Here is a 10,883-nt window from a genome sequence, read left to right on the forward strand (position 1 = left end):
ATTTCCGTGAAGATTACAGGCACATATACACCCTCTTTTGCACACGCACGCACATACGCAAGGCCCACAACCAACAGCCCACCATTTCCAGTTCTTTGCCACCAACAGATTAACAGCAAACATGGGGGCCGGGTTCTGATCTAGGCCATGCTAATTTACGGGGGTATCTGCATCCCGTCTCTGGCAGCGTGATTCATGCCAGCAGGCACGGCAATTGGTGGGTAATGTCACTGAGAGGTTTGATGCCGCCGCGTTTGTGGGGAGGGGGGGGGAGAGAGAGAGAGATGGGGGAGGAATGATGGATGGGCCGTGCCAAAGAGGTAGAATTAGGTGTCGAGGACCCTGGCTTTCCAGGAGAAAAAATAGGAAGGGGTGGGAGCTGGGGAAATAAGAATCATAATAAAGTCATTTATCACCGGGCAGTCAAGCCGGCGATCTCTGGGGAACAGGGCGGGGGGGGGGAGGAGAGGGGGGCAGCAAGCGGGGGGGGGAGCGAGCTGGACTGAGCGCGTGTTTCTGAGCCACTGGTTTTTAAGCACTGTTGTTGCTTGCTAGTGGAACGGGCACAGGTGGGGGAATAAGGAGTGGGGGACCCCCCGTTCTTTCGGCTTGCAAATGTGGTCAAGGGTTATGCTCTTGGGGAAACAGAACCCACGGCTCATTTCCACAAGCTCCGGCCTACATTTGCCTCACCCGAAAGAGCACCTAGTTTGTGGTCCAAGTCCTATATAGAGGAGGAATTACTTCCATGTGGGCACAGGGGGTTCTGTCCATCCCCTCCCTGCAGTAGGCCGCAAGGTGCCTGGGTTTTTTGGGGGGGGGTGCCTGCTATCTCCCAGGAGCATACCCTCCAACATTTATCTGATGAAAAGAGGGATGTCCTATTCCATAATAATAATAATAATTTATTTATACCCCGCCCATCCGGCTGGGTTTCCCCAGCCACTCTGGGAGGCTCCCAACAGAATATTTAAAAAACACCAAACAGTAAAAACCTTCCCCAAACGGGGTTTGCCTTCAGATGTCTTCTAAAAGTCAGATACTTGTTTATTTCATTGACATCTGATGGGAGGGCGTTCCAGAGGGCGGGCGCCACTACCGAGAAGGCCCTCTGCCTGGTTCCCAGTGAAAATAGGGACGCCCTACCACACCCTCCAACATTTCTCTGATGAAAATAGGGACATCCTAAGGAAAAGCAGGACATTCTGGGATCGAATCAGAAACCGTGACGGCTTCTGTAAATCTGGCGCTGTACACACACTATTTCTGGCGCATATCCAGGTCGGAGGAGCGCCCGTGCGCATGCACATGGGCGCCATCAACCCGGAAGTCGGTCCCCGCGTCACACCACGCTGGTAAGAGCGGGCAGCAGGGGGTGGCATGGGTCGCCATGGGCTGTTTAGATGAGCTCCGTGGGCAGCTACCAGCCCATGGGCCTTAGGTTGCCAACCCCTGAGTTAGAGCGATCATGGACCCACCAGAGGGGCAGCAATGAGTCTGTGGAAGAGGAGGAGGAGGTGGCTGGAGTCAGCTGGGGCTTTCTGGGAACACTCCCAGCTCATGGGCTTAGATCCATCACCCTTTTTCGTTGCGCCGAGGGAGAGGCTAACCACCATCACCCCATTTGTTTTGCTTGTGGCCTCATCCACACCTTACATGCCAAAGTGCTTGGATGCCACTTGAAACAGCTGTGGCTTCTCCCAAAGCACTGTGGGAACTGGAGCTTGTGCTGAGAAGCATAGCTGTAAACTTTTCCCTTTTCTTGCAAGGAATCCTATTGGGAATAAGGGAATTTCCCTTTAAAAAAGTTGACAGCTATGCCGAGAAGACCCTTAGCCCCCTCAGGGAATTGCAATTCCCAGAAGAAGGATTGGTTGTGATCCCACTCTGGGAATCGTAGCTCTGTGAGAGGAGCAGGGGGCCTCCTAACAACTCCCAGATTCCTTAACAAGCCACCATTCCCAGGGTGCTGTGGCTGTTGAAGTGGTATCATATTGCTATAAATGCATAGTACAGTTGTGACCTTTTCCTTTATGGGTGTTGGCGGTGGGCATGGATGCTTTTGGGGGTTCTCTGGGGATAGCAAGCGTCAGCTTGTTAAGAAAGCAGCAGAAGCTGCTACCTGGAATAATACATGCTTGTAGATTGGGGCGGGGGGCAAGGCTGGTTGTCTTTGCCATTTGGCCAGTGTGGTGTAGTGGTTAAGAGCTGAAAGACACGTAATCTGGTGAACCGGGTTCGCTTCCCCGCTCCTCCACAAGCAGCTGCTGGGTGACCTTGGGCTAGTCACACTTCTTTGAAGTCTCTCAGCCCCACTCACCTCACAGAGTGTTTGTTGTGGGGGAGGAAGGGAAAGGAGGTTGTTAGCCACTCTGAGACTCCTTCGGGTAGTGATAAAGCGGGATATCAAATCCAAACTCTTCTTCATTTTGCGCTGCTAGTCCTCATTGTGGTCCTCATATATCAGTCATTTTAGTTTATACAGTATTGAAGTTTAAGAGGGCATTCTTGTCTTTGTGCCACTAAAAACGTGGAATTTTAAACTGCATTTTTGTGTGTGTTTGTACTTTTATTTGTGATATTTCAAGGATCTTGCAAAGCACACATTTCTTTGAAATATGAAGGAGTATATAAATCATCATTATTATTATTAGTCAGAGCTGCTACCAGTCAGAGGAGGCAATGCTGGGCTAGATGTAGGGTTGCCAACACAGTGCTGGTGTGTGCCCTGGCAGCCTTGTGAACACCCCCAGGCACCTACCCATCCTCTCTGCTCCCCCCTGCCCCCTTTATCTTGAGGGCAGTTACCTTCCTCCCCTGAAAAGTACATAGAGCTGAAGGAGGAAGTTGGAAGAGAGACACTCTTGCCTACTTCCTCTCACCGCTCTATGTGCTTTTCCAGTGCTCAGTTTGGCATTGGAGCAGCTGAGCAGAGAGCGGGGAGACTGAGGGGAAAGGAGAGGGAGGAGGCTGGAAGATGGGTGGGGGGAGAGAAAAAGAATGACCGAGGGGGAAAATCAGGGTGTTGAAGGAGTCGGGAAGGAGGGGGAAAGAACGGAGCGCCAGAGAGAAAGAAGACAAGTGTGAACACACACATTGGATCCAGGAAGATTGTTACTTACAAAGCTGAGAAATTCTTTTCATGGGTTCCCCAGCCAACACTGAGAGCCAGTTTGGTGCATTGAGTGACATGCATATGACCCACTGAGCATATGATGAACACGATCTGTGTTTCCCTGGTGCTTTTTCATCCGATGTGGCTGCCAATTTCTTCTTTCTTTTATCGGCTCCTGTGCTTTTCAGAGCAGCGCATCCTCCGGACATGCTGTGAAAGGCTTCGCCTGTTGGCCACGTCTGGCTCAAGAGTCAGGATGCCAGTTGTGGGGAAGTAGGGGGTGTTGCCCCCATGCCCTGCTTGCGGGTCTCCTGAGGGCATCTGGTTGGCCACAGTGCGATACAGGAAGACAGGAAGCTGCCTTGTATCAACACACCCACACCCACACCCACCCACCCACCCACCCACACACACACACACACTGGCCTGCCTAGCTGAGCATTGCCAACACTGGCCGGCAGTAGCTCTCTGGGCTTTCAGGCAAGGGTCTCCCCCAGATGAGACCCCAGGATTTGAACCTGGGACTTTCTGCATGCAAAGCAGACGAGCCACGGACTCACTGACCCTCTGATTTGATCCAATGCAGGGCTCTTCTTACAAGCTGCTGGAAAAGGCACAGGGGCGAGTCGGGCTTGTTTTTCCCACCACAGAGCAGTTGGCAACCTTGCCCCCCTCGAGGCCCAAGCCACTCCCCAGGACCATTTGATCGTTGCTCAAACCTCGCACCCTGGGCAAGGATGACCAGAGCGTGCGGCGTTTCGCAACGTCGGCTTGGGAAGGTTTCCGTTGCCGCGATGACAAAAGGTTTAAACAGATGGGTGTACTGCGACTCCTTGCGCTCCCTGATCTCTGCCTCTGCTCTCCCCGCCGTGGTCCCTGGGAAGGCTTAAAACGCCATGCGTGGCCATCTCTGGTTCAATCACAGGCTAATGAAGCCACATTAATCATCCAATTATACACCTGTCAGGCTGGGAACAATGGCGCAGGGCGAGCTGAATGAGGCTGGAGGCATCGGAGCTCAGAGGGGGCCCCCCAGGCAAAAACAAATCCCAGGGAGACAATAGGAAGCAAAACAGAGAGGACCCCGGAGCAGGAGGGGGAGGGGGTGAACTGGGCGGGGAGGGGGGCAAAGGGGCTAAACTCATGGGGAGTTTTGTGTCCAGATAAAAAAAGGGGGGGCACCCGACCCAAAATCTCAGCTCTGGCCTCCAGGCATAGAAGTCGCTGCCAATTGCTGTAGCATCCTCCCATCCCTTAACAGTTAACCGAACTGTAAGCGAGGGCAGGCGGAAGCAAGAATAAGCAAAAAAGGGGAGAAGTTGGGCTTTCGGAAAATAACCAGAGTTGCACCAAGCACCACCTGGAAGTCACTGGGACACGCGAGCGGAGTAAACTTGTGTTAGGTGAGGATGGATGGCTAAGCCCATTTCGGTCCTGCTGGTTTCTCATTTCCACGAATAATATACACAAGTATCAATTGTGGTGAAAATACTTTTTTTTAAAAAAAAGAAATTTTATTATTCGATCCTCATATGTACAATTGTTCAATCATCACATGTACAGTATTAACCAAACGTATAGTAATGTACAGTATACATTCCAAACACAATTCCACAAAAAAAATTAAATGAAAAATGAAAAGCAATTACTGTATCTGCCTGATTTTGTTAATGCCCATGACAGGGTCAAAATTCAATGCAAATAAACAAGAACGGTACAAATACAGAAATAATAGGTAGGAGTAAAGTAAAAGAAAATGTAATTTAAAAAAACGACAAAAAGAAAAAAGAGAAGGGGGGGAGAGAACAGAACCAACAGATTTCCTTAAATCATATAAATATCCTAAACCTATCCGACTTCCTAGCAAACCCAACCATATAGTCCGATCGTTCCTATGAGTGTACATCAACTCAGTCGATGTCAACCGGTACCCAGTTTTCAAATCACATTATTCTTTTTACATCCAAGGTTATTGAAAAGCTGGCTAGCCAGTTTGTGGTGTGGTTGTTTTGTTTTGTTTTGTTTTGTTTTGTTTTGTTTTGTTTTGTGGTTTCTCACTTCCCCCCAAATCTTTAATTTAGTTCTCTGGGTTTCCGCAACCCTTTGCAGCGCACGTGTACGCATTGAAAATCCTCGTGAAAATTTGTCGGTGTGACTTTCTCCTAAGAAACACCAATTGTTTCGTACACGGCCATCTCTGCAAGCTGTTTCCTTTAATATGATGCGTTTCTGCATGTCGTTCTCACTAAGATTTCCACCTCTAGGTACACAATCAGCGAATGCATGCAGTTTTGTAACCATGGTTTGGTTGAGAACCGCACTGCAAATATTCAGAGAAGTTCAAAGGTTGGCTTCTTCTCAGTTTCTGTACTGGTTTGAGAAGCGCAAATTTTATGCCGTTTCTCACAAAATGCGAACAAAATTGGACTTCTGCCCTTATCCTTAGAGTTTGGGTTGCTAACTGGTGTTTTTTTTTTTTACTGCCCTCACTCTTCCGCCTTTAACAGCAAGCTGATATGCAGAAGAGCAGTAAAGGGACATTTTTCCTAGCATGGAGATAGAAACATGGGGAATGTTTTGAGTGTTTTAAACTTCCGAAATGATGTGTCATGCTTGTTGTTGTTGTTGTTCAGTCGTTCAGTCATGTCCGACTCTTCGTGGACCAGAGCACGCCAGGCACACCTATCCTTCACTGCCTCTCGCAGTCTGGCCAAACTCATGCCAGTCGCTTCGAGAACACTGTCCAACCATCTCATCCTCTGTCGTCCCCTTCTCCTTGTGCCCTCCATCTTTCCCAACATCAGGGTCTTTTCTAGGGAGTCTTCTCTTCTCATGAGGTGGCCAAAGTACTGGAGCCTCAACACTCAGGGCTGATTTCTTTGAGAATGGATAGGTTTGATCTTCTTGCAGTCCATGGGACTCTCAAGAGTCTCCTCCAGCACCAGAATTCAAAAGCATCAATTCTTTGGAGATCAGTCTTCTTGATGGTCCAGCTCTCACTTCCGTACATTACTACTGGGAAAACCATAGCTTTAACTATACGGACCTTTGTCGGCAAGGTGATCTTTTTAAGATGCTGTCTAGGTTTGTCATTGCTTTTCTCCCAAGAAGCAGGCGTCTTAATTTCGTGACTGCTGATACCATCTGCAGTGATCATGGAACCCAAGAAGGTGAAATCTCTCACTGCCTCCATTTCTTCCCCTTCTATTTGCCAGGAGGTGATGGGACCAGTGGCCATGATCTTAGTTTTTTTGATGTTGAGCTTCAGATGTTGTGTCATGCTGGCTGCTATTAAAAGCCCAGGAGAAGCAGGACCAAAGGGGAAAGTGGGGAGTCTCAGCGCCCTCCCCAAACCCCAATAATTGTGAAATCATTCACTCTGGGCAGAGAAGGAATCCCTACCCACTAGACAAAACTGCCTCTTCAGTTTTGGAGCTAGATCTCATGCTATCACAAGGTTTCCACCTCCGCCCCAGGGTCTGTTCCTGAGATTTCACTTATAGCTGAAGGCGAAATTCAAATTCCGTCCACATTCTAAGGTGAGCAGACCAAACCTGCACTTTCAAAACGAGTCTGTGAGCTGCACATCCTTGAAAATGTGCGTTCCCCCCCCCCCTGAATTTTACAATGCGGTTCTCCAGCAAAGTCATGTGTACAAGAAATGCATGTGCTGGACAAACAGATCACCCGCAGGAGCGTCGTTCCGCAAATAGGTGAGGCTCGTTTGGCAACAATAAGAAACTTTTATTGTCACCGGCCCAGTGCGGCGGAACTCCTTGCCACTGGAAAAACCCAGCAGGCCCCTTCTGTGCTGACTTTTAAACACTTGCTGAAAACTTTTCTATTCTGCCCGACCTATGTAGACAACTAAAATCATAGCCTTCCACAATGCTTAACTGATGTCTGTTTTTTAAACTGTTGAAGTATGTTTTTTTTAATCGTATGGTTTTATGTTTTATTGCTGTAAACCAATTAGATATTTACACACAAACACATATGACACAGCAGTAAATAGATATTTGTATGAATAAAGTAAAATAAAGTGTGCATACGAATGCATTCGTTCATGAAAATAGCACATACAGTGGTACCTCGACTTACGAATTTAATCCGTTCCGAATGCACATTCGTAGGTCGAAAAATTCGTAAGTCGAAAAAAGCGATTTCCCCATAGGAATGCATTGGAAACGAAAAATTCGGAAAAATTCGTAAGTCGAGTAAACCACATCTAAAATTCGTAAGTCGAGTAAACCCCATCTAAAACCGCCAACGGATGTCCTTCGGATGTCAAAAAAATAGTAGGCGTGCGGGCACTTTTTTCATTTGTAAGTCGAAAAATTCGTATGTCGAGTAATTCGTAAGTCAAGGTACCACTGTATATATCCATTGTACTAAGAGAGATTGCTTTGGCAAGGAAACGCATACGTTAGGCAAAATTGCATGTATGTATGTTTATTAATTTAGAGCATTTGGCACCCAGTTCTCCAGCCGAAAAAGCCTCCTGGAGCATCCTACATGTAATCCATACAAGGCAGGCTTACAGTCTGAAAAGCACACAACACACAAGGGAAAAGGGAAGAGGAGGGAAGAGGAAAATATATATTACTGTCCGCTTCTCTGGAGCAGCAGAAAACAACCTTTCTCCCTCCTCTATATGACATCCTTTGATATATTTGAACATGGCTATCATTTCACCCCTTAACCTTCTCTTCTCCAGGCTAAACATAACCAGCTCCCTAAGCCGTTCCTCATAAGGCATCGTTTCCAGGCCTTGGACCATTTTGGTTGCCCTCCTCTGGACACGTTCCAGCTTGTCAGTATCCTTCTTGAACTGTGGTGCCCAGAACTGGACACAGTATTCCAGTAGAAAGAGGAGAGCGGGGGGGGGGGAGAGAATTCAAACTAAAATGCTGGTGAATTTTCACGAGGATATATATATATATATATATATATATATATATATATATCTCAAAGTGATGATCAAAATACTGAAGACCAGGAAGGTGAGGAACTGAGAGGAGCCAAATTTGACAGCACCTGAACACAGAGGAATGAAAGAAGCAGCATTTTCTCCATGATTGCTTTATCTCTAGGCCAAGCAGGAGACCTTCTGCTTTGCTTTCTGCATCTCTTAATGCCACAGGATCGGGGGCAGAGGAGGCAGGGGGGGAGATGGCAACCAGCCCTACGGCTGCCTCGCCTCGTGGATAAAAACATGGATGTCCGCCTTTGCAACAACATTCCTCCCGCCTTGGTTGAAATCGCGTCTAATCGCCGAGAAGTCATAAATATCCTCTCTTCGAATCTATCAAGCTGCAGATCCATTCTTTATCTAGAACTTGGACAGGAGGGGAGGCCAAATAGTTATGCCACCTCGATTAGACGGAATACCCAACTTGATTGCGGCGCATTTTTCAAGAGCACAAAATTAAATTAAAAAGAAACGGGAAGTTCTCAGACAAAATGATGAATAGACTTTGATATTAGTGTTTGTGTGTGTGTGTGTGTGTGTGTGTGTGTCATGGACGGCCGGGGATGGAGGGGGGAGGGATCCTGCAATGAATGCAAAGAAGGAAAGTGGGAGAGTCAAAGTATATACACAGCACTTTATATGATACAAGGGTTCTGTTTGGATCAAGGCAACCACAGGTGAAGGCCTAATGAAGATTGTTCTATCTCTCTCTCATAATACTGTAACTCAATGGGGTCGCTCCATGATGATCAAACATGGAAATTATCAAAAGGTGGAAACCAGGGGTCCCGTACTCATCACGTCGGGCAGAAGAAGCAATTATGGTGCCAGGAAATCCTTTCCTCTCCTAGGTAGGGACGCGTGTGGCGCTGTGGTCTAAACCACTGAGCTTCTTGGGCTTGATGACCAACCTCCACCTCCCCTCAGCCACCCCCCACCTGCCGACCTGCTCATTTACAGCCAGCCCACAAGGTGGCACTGTTCTTCAGCTTCCTCCCCCTCAGGCCCCATCCACACTGCACGTTTAAAGCAGTATCATGCCACTTTAAACTGTCAAGTCTTCCCCCCAGGGAATCCTGAGAACTGTAGTTTCCCCAGGCTGCGGAGAGTTGTTTAGGAAACCTCCTATTCCCTTCCCGGAGCTAGGGTTCTCAGAGTGGTTTTGCAATCAATTCCTCTTCACAAGCAACTCTGGGAATAGTAGCTCTGTGAGGGGAATAGTGGGGCAGTCTCCTTGCAACTTGCAGCTTCCGCAACCATCAGGATTATTTGGGGGGAGCAGGGAGGAGGACGGCAACAAAGCCAGCATTAGGTGGCTCTGCCTGCCAATGGTTGCGTCGCCCCCTACTGTTGACCTCCAGCATCACCAGTCCGAATGGAACACACCCCTTCAATTAATCCACAATAACCACTACCCCTAGAGACCGACCCCACTTAGCTGAAGTGTTCAAGGTGTGAGAATCTAGCTATTAAAGGATCGGGGCCCTTGCGGAAGGCACCACAGCCTTTAATGTGCATTGCGAGGATCGCTGATCTGCACTGAGCAGGTCCTTTTAAACGTCAGAAATACCTTTCCTCCCCAGGATAGCGAACCTGGTTCAGGTCCCCAGGGTCTCTTTGCTCCTTCCATATTCCTCCGCTGATTCTGATGACTAGGGCAGCCTTCGCACACCTGGTAGACCTTCCTGAATTTTTTGACTACAACTCCAGTCCTGTTCTGCCTGGGGGATGATGGCCACCACCAACACCCCCAAGTTAAAGGACACTGCCATTCGAATGGTGTGCGTGCACCACGTCTTGTGGTTGATTTTGCGGGGCGGGGTTTACCTGGCCTACCCCAATATTTTATTCAAGTTGGCACCCCTGCATGGATCCTTCTTTAAATGTGAATTGAGTCAAATTTCTCCCCCACTGTGTTTGTGTGTGTGTGTGTGTGTGAGAGAGAGAGAGAGTGTGTGTGTGTGTGTGTGTGTGTGTGTGTGTGTGAGAGAGAGAGAGAGAGAGAGAGAGAGAGAGAGAGATTACCTTATATCTCACAAACCAATGCAACTATAGAGCAATAGCGCCACCTGGTAGCTGTAATTTTAGCTGATGTAATCAAAAGCACCACTTTCTCCTGTTACAGGTAGGTAGCCTTGTTGGTCTGCCATAGTCAAAACAAAATAAAATATAAAATATATATAAAAAAGCCTTCCTGTAGCACCTTAGAGACCAACTAAGTTTGTTCTTGGTATGAGCTTTCGTGTGCATGCACACTTCTGTGTGGTCTGTGGTCTGGTGACTTCTGTTTCAGTGTATCTGAAGAAGTTTGCATGCACACGAAAGCTCATACCAAGAACAAACTTAGTTGGTCTCTAAGGTGCTACTGGAAGGAATTTTTAAAAAATATTTAATATTTTGTTTTGTTTTGACCGCTTTCTCCTGTTTGGGTAGTAGAGTATATCTGGATTTGGTAGTCTACACCATTCCAAGACCCCTCCAACTTTAAAAACTGGACCAGTTTTCCAGGAAGATGAGGAACAGGAACAGAAGAAGGGACAGATGTGACACACATTGAGCACAGCAGCCAGGCTGGAAGGTGTCTCACGGCGTTCATTTCAAACACACCTTGTTCATTCCTTTCCAAGGTTGAACTCTGGGTTGCAGGCATAGAAGTGCCCTGCAAAATTTGCAGCACAAGCTGGCTGTGTTTTTTCCAGGGCCCATCCATTTCCTGTGATTGCAATTTCAACTGGTTTTTTTATGTTGATTCCTAAATTGCTGCAAACCCGCCTTGGGGCCTGCAAGTTTGCTAGC

The sequence above is a fragment of the Lacerta agilis genome, chromosome 8, assembly GCF_009819535.1.
Source record: "Lacerta agilis isolate rLacAgi1 chromosome 8, rLacAgi1.pri, whole genome shotgun sequence".
Lineage (NCBI taxonomy): Eukaryota > Metazoa > Chordata > Lepidosauria > Squamata > Lacertidae > Lacerta > Lacerta agilis.